General features: G+C 42.0%; 1 protein-coding gene across 2 annotated transcripts in view; it reads right to left on the bottom strand.

Moving 5' to 3' along the window:
• Window positions 1–15,972, bottom strand: part of THADA (THADA armadillo repeat containing) — a 460,437-nt gene that overhangs the window by 149,110 nt on the left and 295,355 nt on the right. The gene's annotated exons all lie outside the window — the stretch shown is intronic.

Here is a 15,972-nt window from a genome sequence, read left to right on the forward strand (position 1 = left end):
AAAAAAATTTAAACATTTTTCTTGATGTCAACAGTCTCTTATAAAAGTAAAATGTGCCTTTTAAAAGCCAAAGTTTCAATACTTTAGGAAAATAAATCATCCCGTTAGTCTAAACAGGCTGGCGGGTCTAGGTTCTTCAGAGCAGACTTGGTTAGAAGAACAGCTCTGCTCAGTTTTGAGCCAATGAGTAACAAACCCTATTTCTCCTGACCTTAGGCCATGACCTTCACAAATCATTTAACTTTTCTCTCCTTAACTTTCATCCACAAGACAGAGACAAGGATAATAAACCAGAGGCCTGCCACGTTTACTATAGAATTATGGGGAAAGACATGGGGGCAGGTCATTCTGGATAAATTAGGAGTAGACCTAATCTGATTTCTGCTACTTTCTTATTCCTTCCTATGTCACAAGCATCCAAAAAAAAAAATCTGTGAACAGGATTCTGTATATATAAGATGCCAAAAGTCCCCTGTGCCATGTGAATAAGCATACATAGAACCAGCAGATAGGCTGTATGAGTCTACTTGTGTGTGTGGTGGTATTCCTCTTTTGCTCCAGTTTCAAAGAAGTGTCCCGTCTCCTTGTCACCCCATCCTTCTCCTGGGACTTGTGCCTGCTGAGAATTCTCACTCTTGCACTCATTTTTACTTTCGTCCTTCCCACTGGCTCCTTTGGTGCTGCCTACAATGACACCTAAGTCTTGCCCCATGCTTAAAACTAACCTTCCCTTGCTTCTACAGTTTCCTCTGCTCCCTTTCACTGCTAAGATCCTAGAAAGAACAATGTTCTTCTAAAGCTTCCACTTCTTCACCACCCATTCACTCACTTCTCAACTTGTTTCAATCAGGCTTCCCTTCCCACCACTTCACAAAAGTTTGAGAACTCAGAAGTTGTCATCAATCACTTCACTGCTAAACCCAGGGGCATTTCCTCAGGGATTAGTTTCTTTAACCAACTGGACCATACCATCTTTTTGTATTTCTCTCCTATTTCTACTCCTGGGCTGCCATTTTCTTCTCAATCCTCTGAAGTGTGAGGGCCCCTTGAAGGTCTGCCTTGGTTCTTCTCTTCTCACTTCCCACTTTCTCCCCAGTTCTAATCTCTCCTTAACTCATCTTACCTGGCCATGTGCTTGACAGAGATCTGCATCTAAATGTCCCATGGGCACTACAAACTCAAGATGTCCCAAATGGAACTTTTCCCTTCTCCCAATTTCCCTACTTCTGTTCAGGACATCACCTACCATTCTCCTAGTTATATAGGTTTAAAGACTTGTAGTCAGCATTGACTCTCTCCTCTCAGTCCCCAACTTTCATCAGCTGCTAAGTTTTCCTGATTCTTCTACAATAACACAGAACATAATTTGCATTCATCCCTTTCTCTCTTCCATTCATATGGCTAGAAACATAGTTCAGGCCTTTATCTCCTCTTTCCTAACAGCCTCCTAATTGGTCTTTCTAATTCTAGTTTCTCTTCTCTACAAATCATCTACCACACTGAGGCCAAAATAATTCTCCTAAGGTACAGGTCTAGTCATGTCACTGCCTTGTTCGAAAACATTTAGCGACTTCCTGCTGACTCAAGGATAAAACATGTATTTCTCAACCTGGTGCTTAAGATGCTGTACAATTTGGCTCCAACTTTCCATGTTCCAGTAAATCTGAAACGAAGAGCTAGTCCCCAAACTCAGTATTACAATTCTCAAACCCCATGACTTCATATCAGTCATGTTCTAAGCAACTGGGGCAGCATGGCATGGTGGATCAGAAAGGACCTGGTCCAATCTTCACCTCTGATACCTATAGGCCATGTAAGCCTGGACAAGTTACTTACACTTTAAGTTCCCTGGGTATCTCTCTAGGATTGTAAGAGCTGCATTGGCAGAGGGCATTTGCTCACCTGGGAGTTTCCCATACCAAAGAAACCACAGGTCTCATCCCTATCCATCCTCTAGGCAAGGAATTTGCCCCCCCACCCCACCCAGCATGTTAGCTACTCATTCATTCAATAAACATTTATTAAGATTCCTTATCTTCCTCAGAGGTCCAGTTGAGATGCCACCTTCTCCATGAAGCCCTCCCTGGGCCCCACAGTTGCTAATATTTCCTCTTGTTTCAAATAGTCTTTTATTTATTTGCTTACTTGTGTACATGTCATATCTGGTATGTATGCCCTGACTCTTTTCCTTGCCTCCTTACCCCATGATGTAAACTCTTTGAGAGCAGGGGCTATCAAAGAGCCTTGCACAGAGCAGGCTCTTAATAAATGTTTACAGATTGACTTGTAAGAAGTATTGTAAGAAGGTTGTGATTTCTAAGGTCCCTTAACAGTTTTCTTAAAGTAAGTTTTATTCATGCCTTTAATCATTTCTGGAAATACCAACTCCTCCATCCCCCTCAGAATTGCACCCTTCTTTCAAACAGAAAAAGAATTAAGCAAAAAACACCTTATCCAGTGACTGAATCTGACAATGTACACAATCCTCTAGCCCAGGAGTAACCACCCTCTCTGCCAAGAGGAGGGAGGAGTCTTTGACCTATTCTCCAGAACCCTCATTGGTCTTTCACTTATTCACAATTTGGCTTCCTTTTAGTGACCTAACCTTTTAGATTGCCTGTATCAGTTTATATAGATCTTTTGACATCCCACAAAATCCCTCATGGTCATAATTTCTGGCTATGTGAGCACTCTTTTGTATTTGTACAGGACCATTTATTTAGCCATTCCTCAATTGATAGGCACCCTTCTGCTTCTAATTCTTTTTTTTTTTTATAACTCCAAAAGTGCTGCCATGGTAATTCTGCTGTATATATTGGGCCTTTGTTCCTGTCTTTGGCCTCTTTAAGGTATGTGCACAGAAATGAGACTGCTGAGTCAATCATTATGGTGAGTTTATTCAGGTTCCCCCCCCACCCCAGGATTCCAAACAAAAATTTAGAAGGGTTGGACCGACTCACAGTTCAATCATCAGTATATTTGTGCTCCTATTTTCCTTCTAACACTGGCTATCCAAGGATTTGGTCACTGCCATTCTGCAGGGGCTGAGGTAGAATTCTAAGTTGTCTTTTCCAAAGCTTAGCAAAGTGTATGTTCAATAAGTATTTATAGAATTGAACTGAACTGAATTCATCAATTATCTGTTGGGGAATAGTTCTTGGTCTTATGTATGTATATCAATTCCTTAATATACCACAGACATCTCAGTTTTAATATTCTAGAATTCTATACATCACTCCCTTCTTTATGAAAACCATGATTCATGCATCACCCATGCTGAAAATGTGTGGGAGTGAGGCTGGCAGAGGCCAGGGAGTGTGTGGAGATCACAGCTAAACAAGACATCTCCCAGAGGAAAAGAATCCATCGTCTTGGTCTCATCATTCCCTATAACTAGGCCTGCTGATAATCTTATTTGCCAAATACCAGTTATTACTCTAGTTTCCCTTTTTTCAGGGAGGAGTTAATGGACACAGCAGTGGGGGGTGTGGAGCTGTGTCCATAAATGAATGCAACATGAAAAAAGGCATCAGGAAAATTTATTCTAAAAACCAATAAAAAGCAGTCACTACGGTGGAAATTTATAACAACCACAAAAGAGGTGGGAGCAGGAGGGGGAAAGACAAGAAGTCAGGAGCCTTCATGAACAGTGCCCTGGGTAGGAATCAGCTCTGAAGGAACGGAGTTGGTTGCAATGGAGGAAGCTCTTCCAAAGGGCAAAATCTATTTGGGATCATTAATATTGTTTACAGAAGTAAAATAAACCACGATTCATTTATATAAGTTACAACTAATTTTTGTTTCCTAAACAGAAGTGATTGTGTGGGAGAAATAACCCCAGGCTCCAACATGGAGAATGAACATGATTTCTCTAATAATGGACCTATTATTTCAAAGACAGCATTGAGTATCACCACCTCATCATAATTCCTGCAAGGACCCAAACCACTCATCTTCCAGTCTGGAGAAATGTGTCTGGCTGAGATGTCTGTTACTATGTTTGGTGGTTGCTAGAGTGAGAAAGCCTTCCTTTGCCCAAATCCTCACTATTCTGAGGGAGCTGGCAAAGTAATCAGGCTTCAGTGGACTTTTAAACAGCTGCAGAAAACTAGTCATCAAGGGCCCTTCATGGTATCACAAGATGGTTATTAATCAGCAGACACCAGCAAGTTACATGACTTTGGAATCTCCTAGTGAAGAAAGATAGAAAATCTCCAAATGCCACATGTTTAGAAGAAACGTTAACAAAATGATGGATGTTTAAACTTAGTCCTATATTTGCTCACCTAAGTTGGCAAAAACAAGCTTGTTTTTGTAATGCTTGGTTGATCCCTAGTGGCTTATGAAAGTCAGTCTACCGGTCCATCAATTCTGTCACCTTGGACACAAACTCCTACAGTAATTGTAATCCTGGGTCACTTGTTAGGTTAGTGGAATGATCCATTTACATTTGACCAAAGGGAAACATGAGTACATTTAGGAAAAACTCAGGGACACGAAAAAAATCAGAGGCGGGAAGAGAAAGAGATAGACACAATGGTACCTAGAGGGAGAAGCAGGGAGGTGAAGAAAGAAAGAGGGGGAATGGGCAAGAAGAAAAGAATGATCAAATAATCAATAGTAAGCATTTGTTAAAGTCTTCCAGGTACCAGGCTCTGTGTTAAGTGCTGGGGATACAAAGACAAAAGTCAAATTATAAGTGATGAAAAAGGGAAAGAAAGAAAGAGGAAGGAGAGGAAGAGAAAGAAATAGAAAAAGAAGAGAGAGATATGAGAAAAGTAGGCAATTCCTAATTTTAAAAGTGTAAAAACATTTTTAAAAAGCATAATCATTGATTTGTAAGTTCTTGTGAATACTTCTGTATTAATAAAAACAATAACATATAAGAACATTCCCAAACACCATTTATGATGTAAGTTTTAATTACTCTAAGAGAAATTAGCTGACTGTTTCTGGAGCATGAGGAATCTCTCACTAAGGTCATTATTGCTTACTGGCCTTAATACCTGTTTATCAGTAACTATTTTTTGAATGATTAATTGTTCATATTTCATATAGACTCCAGGAAGGCAAGGTCCATGATTACATAACTCTCTCCATGCAGTGTATAACACAGAAATATGTGCTTACTAAAGCATTTATCGATCCATCATCAATCAATAAACATCTACTACGAGGCACCTGAGAAGTGTAAGGCAATGTGGTACATTGGGCAGTCAGGCATCACAGTGGACTCATCTTCATGACTTCAATCTGGCTGTAGATACTTAGTGATCCTGGGCAAGTCACTTAACCCTGTTTGCCTCAGTTTCCTCATCAGTAAAATGAGATGGAGAAGAAAATGGCAAATCACTCTGCTATTTTTGCCAAGAAAACCTCAAGTGGGGTGACAAAGAGTCAAATAAGACTTTAATGAATCAACAACAAACTGTGTTTTGGTAGTCAGAGCATGGAATAGGGAAAAAGAAGAAGGTGGTCATGGAGGAGGAGGGGGAGGGGGAAAAGGTGGAGGAGGAGGAAGAGGAGAAGAAGGAGGAGGAGGAAGAGGAGAAGAAGAAGGAGGAGGAGGAGGAAGGGGAGGAGGGGGAGTATGAGAAGAAAGAAGAGATTAGACAGTCTCTTCCCTCAAGGAGCTTTTAGACTAGTTGAGATCACACAAAATGCACACACAGAAACAATAAAAGATTTCAAACCTTCTGGACCAAATCCAGACCTCTTATTTTACAGATGAAGAGACTGAGACCTAGACTGGTGAAGTGGTTTAACCCAAACTAAGTGCTAGAAAGCTGCCACAGGGACTCTGACTATAAAATCTCTACAATATTTTCTGTTCTATCACATAGACAGAGAAAAAGCTACCCACACACAGCAGTAAATGGTATGAAAGCAACTACTTTGATAGAGCAAACTGTACAGTGGCATAGAATTAAATATTAAAGACATTTGGAGAAAGGGAAGCTCACTGTGGGCTTCTTGGAAGAGGTGAGACTTAAGGGTAGAGATTCTGAGGTGGGAGGAGAGGTAGGCAGGGGAATCCAAGGGGAGAGAACTAAAAGGGGACCTCAGTGATCATTTGAGAGTCAACTCTAGAGGCTCTCCTACCTTTCTGGTGTCATGGGCCCCTTGGGTGACAGTCTATGGACCACTATTCAGATTGATGTTTTTAAATGCATAAAATCTCTAGGATTCCAAAACAGTGATCAGACTCTTAAAAACAAGGTAACAGACCTAGATTAAGAACTGAGATCTAGTACAACTCCTTTGGCAGAAGAGAAAAGAAACTCAAAGAGAGAGAAGGAGAAATGCTTTCTTCAAAGACACACAGCAAGCTATGATAAGAACTCGACTTTCCTGGTTCCCAGGCCAATGTACCTTGCCTTATATACACCTAATTAGGCAAGGCAAGCTGGGGGGTGGCCCAGAGGAGAGGAAGGCAAGAATCAATCAGTGAGCACCTTCACAGACTTCGGATGCCTAGACTGAGGTGAAAGAGTTCCTCCCCTCAAAAAGCTTACATTCCATTGGGGGAGGCAGTATACACACGTAGGTATATGCCACAGATAATTTTGGGTAGAAGGCAGCAGCACTTGTGGAGATCTGACAAAGCTCTATGCAGAATCATGAATTTCATGCTGATCCTGAAGGGGACAAGGGATTCTGAGAGGGGAAGGAGAGAAGGAAAGCATTCAGGAAGATGGTGAAAGGGTACATGGTGAGACAGGGCAGCAGTGTTTCTGAGGATCAGGGAGAAGGGTGTTCTAAAGCACTGCCGGTAGGATGGGCAGTAATAGGAAGTAAGGCTGGGAAGGGAGATTGGGGCCAGGTTGGGAAGGGCTTTAAATGACAAACACCAGTTTATATGTGACCTGAGAGGAAATAGGGAACCACTCTTGTTTACAGAATGAGGGAATAATGCATTCAGACTTGTGCTTTAGGAAAATCACTATCAGCTGTGTGGAGAGTGGGTTGGAGCAGGAGAGACTCAGGGCAGGGCAGGGCAGGGCAGAGCAATTAGGAGATTATGTGATAGTCCAAGAGAAGTGATAAGGGCCTAAACCCGGGAAGAGAAGGGAAAGGAGAGGGAGAAGAAGACAGACATAACCTCCAGCCAGAAAAATCCTTTCACAGTCACCAACATCAGATAAATTTGTAATTAGTTAACACCAAGTACTATGTGACTAAAGGGGGCTAAAAACAAAAGGGAGAGACACGATGCTGGACAGAGAGGAAAAGGTGAAAAAGAACTAAGAGGCCACACTCCTGACTTGAGAAGGCTTACAGTGACTGAAGGAGAAGGCTGGTCTTGAGGCCCCCTGCACTGCATCTCCTTTCCTCCTTTCCTCCCACGTGGCCACCATGCTCATCCAAGCCCCATCCCCTCTAGCCTGGATGACTGCAGGAACTCTCCAGCTACACATGTCCCACCTGCCTCCTCACTTCTGCACTTGGATAGTCCTTAGGTACCTCAAACTCAACCTGTCTAAAATGGAGCTCATCATCTTTCTCCCTATTTGGGGTCTTCTTGGCAAAGATATTGAAGTGGTTTGCCACTTCCTTCTCCAGTTCATTTACAAATGAGGAACTGAGGCAAACAGGATTAAGTGACTTGCCCAGGGTAACACAGCTAGTAAGTATCTTTAGCCAGACTCAAACTCAGGAAGATGAGTCTTCCTGATTCCAGGCTCAGCAATCTATTGACCATGCCACCTAGCTGCCCCTGGCACATAGAGGGTATCTAATAATTGCTTATTGAATTAAATTAGATGTCATTTTTAAAGCGATAATAGAGAAAATTTGGAACTCAAGGGATTGTGGAACTGAATGTTGCAAACTAAAAATAAATAAATTAACCTTTAAAAAGAAAAAAAGAGAGAGAGAGAACAAAACTGAAGCCCAGAGAGGTTATATCATCTGTTCAAAATCACCCCTTCCCTCGGAATCCACCTTCTACTCAGCTGACAAAATGAGTTTTCTAAAGAGTAGGACTGACCAGGCCCCCCTCCCCAACCCAGCCCTCTCTTCCCCCAGAGGCCCCCAAGCCCCTGTGACTCTCTATTCTCCCCAGGATCCTATCTGCCCCCAAAAGCTCTCCCTAACTTGTCCCTTCCTCCTTCAGGTCCTCTTACGCTTTCCTCCTCTCAATGTCCCCTATGTTCTGGCTCCTCTGGCTCACTGTTTCTTGAACATAGCATACTACATGCCACTCTCTGTGTGTGTCTGCCCTGGCTGCCCCCAAGCCTGGAAGGCTCAGCTTCCTTCCAGCCAGCTCAAATCTCACCTTCTGAAGAAGGTTCTTCCTATCCTGCCCCTGGTCAGCACTTTCCTCTGAGATCCCCTTCCATATTCTGTACTTGGGCTCTCCTTTGTGCAGTCTTGCCCCACCACCCCCAGCTGGGATGTACCCTCCTCTAAGGCAGGGGTTGTTTCTGCCTTCCATGTTTTGACTCTCCAGTGTGTGGTGTAGGACCTGGTGCTAGTGAGTGCTGAATTCATGCAGGCTGACTTACTGACTCAGTATGGGGAAATAATGACAAGAGCTCATACTTAGACAGGACCTGAAGAGTTACAAAGCACTTTACAAATCTTACCTCGTTTTATCCTTGTAACAGCTCTGGCAGGAAGAGGCTATATTATCATCTCTAGTTTACAGATGAAGAAACTACAGCAGACAGAGATTAAATGACTTGTCCAGGTTCACACAGTAAGTACCCAAGGCAAAATTTGAACTTGGGTCTTCCTGACCCCAGGTCTAGTGCCCTCTTTATCCACTGGGTTAGCCACTTATATGTTGATTGAACCGATAGGAATGGGGTGATAACTCCCCACTTTTGTAGCTCTGCCAGTGGGATTAGGGACTCCATTTGCTCCAAACCATAGAATGGGGCTAACATGTCTCAGGAGAGAGTAGTGGTGAGGGGCAGAGACACTGGGAGGTTGGGGGTGGGAATTTGTGGGAAACCAGAACCTCATGCCAGTATAAAGTCCTACAACATTTCAGGAAAGGCTGGTTCCCTGTCATTCATTTTTTTTTTTCCTTCCCTGAGAGTCCCAGGGACTGGCTTGCTTGACAACCTGTCCAAAGCCATCTGCCATTTATGATGAGGGTTTCTCCTCTGCTCTCAATTACTGGGGAGAAGCCAGTCCAGCAGTTTCTCTTCTAGCCTGTTAGAATATAAGCTCACTGAGATCAGGGATGGGGTCTGTCATGGTAAGCTCGGTGCCTAGCATACTGCCAGGTTCTTAAGATATGCATGTTGATGATAGTCAAGTCAAGAAGCCCTTATTAAGTACTTATTATGTGAAAGCCTTTGTGTTAAGTGCTGGGAATACAGATATTAAACAAAAAAAGTTCCTACCTATAAGAAGTTTATACTCTAGTGAGAGAAGACAACATATAAAAGAGAGTGGAGGTGGGGAAGGAAGAGTTAGGAGCCAATGCCAGAGAAGAATGACAAATGTTCACTTGTTAAAAGTTTTGACTGTTCATTGGTCCTCCTCTCCCTGAAGTAACCTTTAGAGTTTTATAAAGGTTTTAATTGGTAGGAATAGCAAGAACAGAGAAAGGGGTGGGGCGGGGGGAAGAAGGGAAGAGAGAAGAGCATTTCTAAGTAGCAGCAACTGAGAGAGAAGGGGAGAGTTCCTGTGTCACCTTGCCCACCATGAATGCTCTGGGGTGGATACTTGTATATAAAAGACATCTATAATTAACCAATCAGCAAGCATTTATTAAGCACCTACTATGTGTCAAACACCACCTTAGCTCCTGGGAACACAAGAGTGATGAGGCATAATACCTGGAGTGGACAAGTCCAAGAACCACTCTGGGCCTGCTTCCTCATGGCTAAAATGATGGGGTTGGACTAGGCTGTCTCTAAGGCACTTTCTACCTCTAAATCCTGTGAAGCTACAGAAGGCTCCTGGTTTGTAGCCAAATCCTGAGCAAAGTTTGAAGAAGTTGGGGAATAGAGTGGTGAAGAGGAAGAGAAGAAAGGGTGTGTGGGGTGGGGTCTTCCCCAGTTGTGGCCCCTTCCTCAGACCTAAAACAGGAGACGATGAGCCTCTAGAAAACCAGCCTGACGGGCTTTAGAAAAGCAAGAAGAAACTAGAAGCAGTCATCCCCAGTTCCAGTTTAAAGAGCAGCTCGAGAGTGGCCCCGGGTATCCCTAGAGACCCCCAGGGGTCTCTGGCACAAACGTGTTTAATACCGTCTGAATAAATGCACCAGGGCTAAGAAGATAGTCATGAGGCGGCCATCCCTGAAAAAACTCACATTGCCCAAGTAAAATATGCCTGGTTTATACTGTCGGACTAAAATAGAGGCTTGTATTGGACAAGATCAAAATGATCTATGGCTGTTTGGGAATGCAAGGCTGAAATGGGTTTTCCTCTTCACCAACCATGGCTTCCAGGCAATTTTATCCTCTATAAAATCAACAGCAGCATCAGAGTTCCAGAGCTCCGGCAGCTTCCAGCAATAATAAGGTATGAACTAAGCAGGCCAAGCAAGAGAGCACCTCCAACAAGAAAACAGGTTTTCATTCTGAAGATTAGATCGAAATGGGGAAGGGCAGGAGGGGATAATGCTTCTTATTTACATCAACAATGCTAAGCTTTATAGACTGGCGAGCCACCTGTGCCCTCTTCTCTGTACCTGCCTGCTTCAGAGACTCAGTTTTCTTAGAAACAAATTCAATTAATTCTTTAAAGGAGGCAGACTGTGGCTGAACCATTCAATCCTATCATATTCTGCTAACTAAAAATTTCTGCATCTGCCATTTTGCAAAAGAACATTTTACCCCCTTCCCTTGTTGCTTCAAACCCTTTCTCCCCACTGGCCACCCCCTCTCCCCCAGGGCTTAGTCAGTGCCACCTTTTTCCAAGCTCAGTGTTTATATAGGGTTTTATTTCGGCTGGTAAAACATCTGTATTTTTTCAGGGAGTTAAATAAATGATCTATGCCGGGAATGTACAGTATAGAGTGATGTCAGGTCCCTTTTTTTCAAGTCACTGGGCTGAACAGGCCAAACATTGTTTCAGCCTGCAGTTGGGAATGTGAATATTTATACTGTCGACTCAATTCATACAAACAGAGTTAAAGGCAGGCAGGCAGAAGCTATTTTATGGCTCTGGGTCAGACTGGGGAGGGGAGGAAGGGAATCTAGACTTGCTAATTCACAGAAATATGCCTAATCATATAACTTCTGGGAAACGGATGTCGCAAAGATTATTTCAAAGGCTAATTGTGTTTGTGTGTATGTGTGGGAGTGAGAAAGAGGGAGAAGAGGTCTCTGAACTCCTGCTGCACTTATAGAAAGTACCATAGTTTAGTTTTTAATTATATTCCAGTTCATAGTCCTTTCTCCCCAGTGGAATTGTAAGCTCCCTGAAGACAGGAACTATGGTTTGTTTTTCCTTCTCTTGTACCAGTGATGAAAATACAAGTAGTTGATAGATGTAGAGTTAGAAGGAAGCCATCTGGTCTGTCTCCCCATATAACAGCTGAGGGAACTGAGGCCCAGAGAAGAGAAGCAGCTCGTATGAGATCACAAAAGGTAGTGGGTGTCAGAGCTAGGATTCAAAACCCAGATGGTTTATAAAATCAGCTCTGAATGGAACAAAAACAGCAGCTTCTTCTTCACTGGTTAACCCCAATGTCACTACCCCACCCCTACCTGGACCAGAGTGAGCAGAAGACATTTATATGACACGCCTATAGCTTGGAAAAAGTTTCTAGGTTCTTATTCCCTAGCAGAGAAACTAGGTCCTCCCAATTGTACTGCAGTCTGCCCTGGGCATCTTCTTGCCATCTATGGCAAGATATATACACATACAGATATATAGTATGTAAAGAAAATCTAGGGGCGTCTAGGTGGTGCAGTGAGTAAAAGTGCTGGCCCCGGGAAGACCCGGGATCGGTTCTGGCCTCAGACACTTAACACCCACACAAAAAAACTGGCCATGTAACCTTGGGCAAGTTACTTAACCCCAGTTGCTTTAAAAAAAAAAAAGAAAATCAATCTATCTAATCTATCTAATCTATCTATCTATCTATCTATCTATCTATCTATCTATCTATCTATCTATCTATCTATCTATCTATCTATCTATCTATCTATCTATCTATCTATCTATCCACCTGGAGTCAGGAAGACTGATCTCCCTGAGTTCAAATGTGGCCTCAGACACTTACTAGCTGTGTGATCCTGGGAAAGTCACTTAACCCTTTCTGCCTCAGTTTCCTCATCTGTAACATGAGCTGGAGAAGGAAATGGGAAACCACTCCAGTATTGTTGCCAAGAAAATCCCAAATGGGGTCATAGAGAGTCAAAAACAATCTAACAACAACAATCTATCTAATCATCTTAATAAGTATAAAATTTTACTAAGACTTTTGGGAAACCTGAACGAGATTTCATTTATATCTATGTATCTATGAATACTTCAAAAATCCTGGGGGAATTCCATTCACTGGCACAGATCATAGGATGTATGTTTTGAGTTTAGAGGGACATAACCTCCTAATTTTTCAGAAAAGGAAATGCAGGAGGGTTAGGGACTAGTCCAAGGTCATACAGCTAGTAAGCAGAAGAGACATCATTTGAACCTGGATCCTTTGATTCAAAATCTAGTTCTCTTCCCACTGAATGACGTTGCTTTTCAACATTTAAATGTAAAATAAAAAGCGAGAGAAAGAAATCATTTGCTAGAGTGTGATGCTTGAATTTGTTACAAAAATGTGTTTGTTTTTTTTTAAAGCAATCGGGGTTAAGTAACTTGCTCAAGGTTACACAGCCAGGTGTTTCTGGGTGGGTGCTAAGTGTCTGAGCCCGGGATTCGATCTCCAGGTCTTCTCAACACTGGAGCCGGTGCTCTTACTCGCTGTGCTACCTGGCCGCCCCTCAAATGTGTTTTCAAAAATACAAGCATTCCTCCCTTTATTCAGTAGCTGAGATCCTGAAAAGTTATATAAAATTGAATGTTTATGCACCACATCCTATTGTAAATGTACTGACAATCTTGGTTATTAAAAACCAACCTGTTGTCAATCCTCTTATAAAGTTTATCACTTATCTTTCACATACATCTGAACTCTCATGTATTTTTCTTAAGGAGAAGTTCATTGGTGATTCAAAAGCTTGTAGCAAGAAATTCAAGCAAGAAAACTTTGGAGAATCATGTGCTCACTGTAGGCCTTTAATCAGGAAAATGGCCATAAGGTCAAGTTTCAGCAATCTGGCAAAGAAATTGCTGAGCCAATTTCTCTGACTGTGCCCAGTTGCTTTCAGAACAATCTGACCCACTGAGTCCAAAACATTTTGTGAGTGGGCATAATAATAGCACCTGGTTTTCAGTACAGCTAAGTGAGTGATGAGGGTTAGTTATGTGGACTACTCAAGCCCCCTTTTCTCTTTTCTCTCTTCCTGTTTGTTCTCACTGTTTCATTGTAGCTAGGTAGTATCCTAGATAAAGCACTGAGCTCAGAGTCAGAAAGACAGAGAGTTCAAATCAGGGCTCAGATGCTTCCTAGCTGTGTGACCCTGGGCAAGTCACTTAATCTATCTCAATTTCCTCATCTGTAAAATGGGGATAAAAATAGCCCAGTATTGTTGTGAGAATGAAATGTTGTGAGCTGACACGTAAAGTGCGAATATATATGCTATCAATAGCAAAGTAGTTTGACTAGAAATAAGAAAGGGTAATAGCTTCTTTGGGGTGAGGGTTATTAGTTGAGGGATAATTTATGGATTATTAATAAACAGTCCCTCATTACAAAATGGAGGGATTATTTGTGGATTTCTCCATCCAAACCATCTTTGAACTTGTAGAGAATTGACTGTATGTCCCATAAAGACACCTTGGTAACATTCCTCACCTTTAGAACATAAGCTCATTGGTGGCAGGAATTGTTTTACTCTTTGTTTTTTATGTCCCTATCACCATGACAGTGTCTGGCACACAGTGTACATAATAAATGCTTGTTCACTGATTTAGTGAATTGTTCTCTCAAGATACTTGGAGAATCGTCCTGTGGATGTAGTAACATTTTCATGGTTTTTTCCTTATATTAAAAAAGACAATCATCTATTGATCAAAGAGATTTTTATCACTTATGCTGTGTCCCAACACATGCCAAGAAAACCCATGCATTAGTTCCTGGAACAGAACGCTGCCCCACGGGAGGTGTTTTTCCAATAAACAAGCACAACACAAACATTTTAAACGTTTCATTTTAGGGAAGTCTTGGTTTGGAACCTCTTAGCCTACCAGAAGAAGTCAGTTTCAATAGTCACTGAAGTGTTAATGTCATTGTCAGAAAAGACATCTCCTAGAGGAGGAGGAGAAAGCTATCTGTTGGGTTAAGGAAAAGCAGGTTTCTTGGGAACTGCTGCAATTGCCACAAAAATGTCATCTCTATGGAAAACAAAACAAAGAAATTTAAGTTTATTACAGTTAATTTGCATTTTCCAGATTTTATGGCAGTTGTAAAAGTTTTCCTTTTAAACACAGTTTGACCCACCAAAAACTCTTTTTGAATTTAAGCATTTGGAATTAGGGCTGGTCTTGCTGCCACAATGGGGGATGCAGGTGACGAGGGTGGGGCAGGTACAGTCAGACCCAAGGACTTCATCTAAAGTCCCTGAAAAGCTGGGACTTTGCTGGATTGAGACCTAGGGACTTTTATTATAACAGACAGACTCCTCTTTTTAAAAAAGGAGGATGGAATTTTTTTTGGACTTTTTTGAATTTTAATTTGTTATTATAAAGGTAATCAAAATACACAAAAGGAAAAAAATTCTAAAAGTCTGAAAGCCAAAAGGTGATGACTACTTTAAAAGGTGACTATATTTTCACATGATACAGAAGAAAAAAAACGAATCCTGTTTTCTATTAGGAATATACACTATATGCTACTGAGTATTACAACAGACACACAGATAAGTAAATGTGATGTTATTAATATGTAACTAAGTTAATTAATTAATAATGGTAAAGTAAATGCAAAGACCTTTTTGGGGAAGAGATGGGGAAGACAAACAATTAATTACCTGGGAGCTGAGGCGGTCAGGAAACCACAAGTAGCAGATAGCACATGAGCTGAGCCTGGGAGGGAGTCAGTAAAATCAGTGTGGAAAGACGGGAGGGAACAAAGTAAAGGGATTCAAATGCAAAATAACTGAGTTTGTATTTTATCCTAGAAAGGCAATAAATAGGACGCAAGTGACATAGTCAAACTCTTACTTTAGGGAAAGGAGTTTTATAACTAAGTGAATGATGGATCAGAGAGAGTCAAAAGTAGGGTGATTAATGAAGAGGTTGTTGCAATAGTCCAGGCAAAAGGGCTGAGGACCTGAGCTAGGCTGGTGGCTATCCACCAGGAGAGAAGGATGGATGCAAGGGACAGGGCTAAAGTAAAATAAGCAAGTGACTGGATTTGGGAATGAGGGATGGTGAAGAGGTGAGGATGATTCTGAGGTTTTAAACTTGAAACGGTGTTGAGATGATTGTAACCGTGACGGAAATAAGGAAGTTAGGAGGTGGGGTTGATTTAGGGGCAGAGAGGATGAGTTCTGTTTGGGATGTGTTTGGGTATTCGTGCCCAGCAGGCAGCTGGAGGTGAAGAAATAGAACTCAGGGAAGAGATGAAGTCTGCCAGATATAGGAATCAGGTACCTGGAGACAATAACTGAACCCTTTCACCAAAATTCAGCCTAAGAGAAAATGCAGAGAGAGAAAAGAAAAGGATCCAGGACAGAGCCCTGGAATATATCCAGCCATGGGGAATGGGGGCATCGCTATGATTTCAAAAAGGAGACTGAGGTATGGTCAGGTAAGGGTGGGGGGGAATCAGTAAAAAGAACAATCATAGAAACCCATGGAGTGAAGAAAATCCTCAGGGAGTAATCAAGACGGTCAAAAGTTGCAGGGAATCCATGAAGGTAATGTACTGAGAAGAAGCCATTGGACTCCATA

This window comes from Petaurus breviceps, unplaced genomic scaffold, assembly GCF_028583685.1.
Source record: "Petaurus breviceps papuanus isolate PSGF00001 unplaced genomic scaffold, PetGlider_PUasm1.0 90842, whole genome shotgun sequence".
NCBI classification, from domain to species: Eukaryota; Metazoa; Chordata; class Mammalia; order Diprotodontia; family Petauridae; genus Petaurus; species Petaurus breviceps.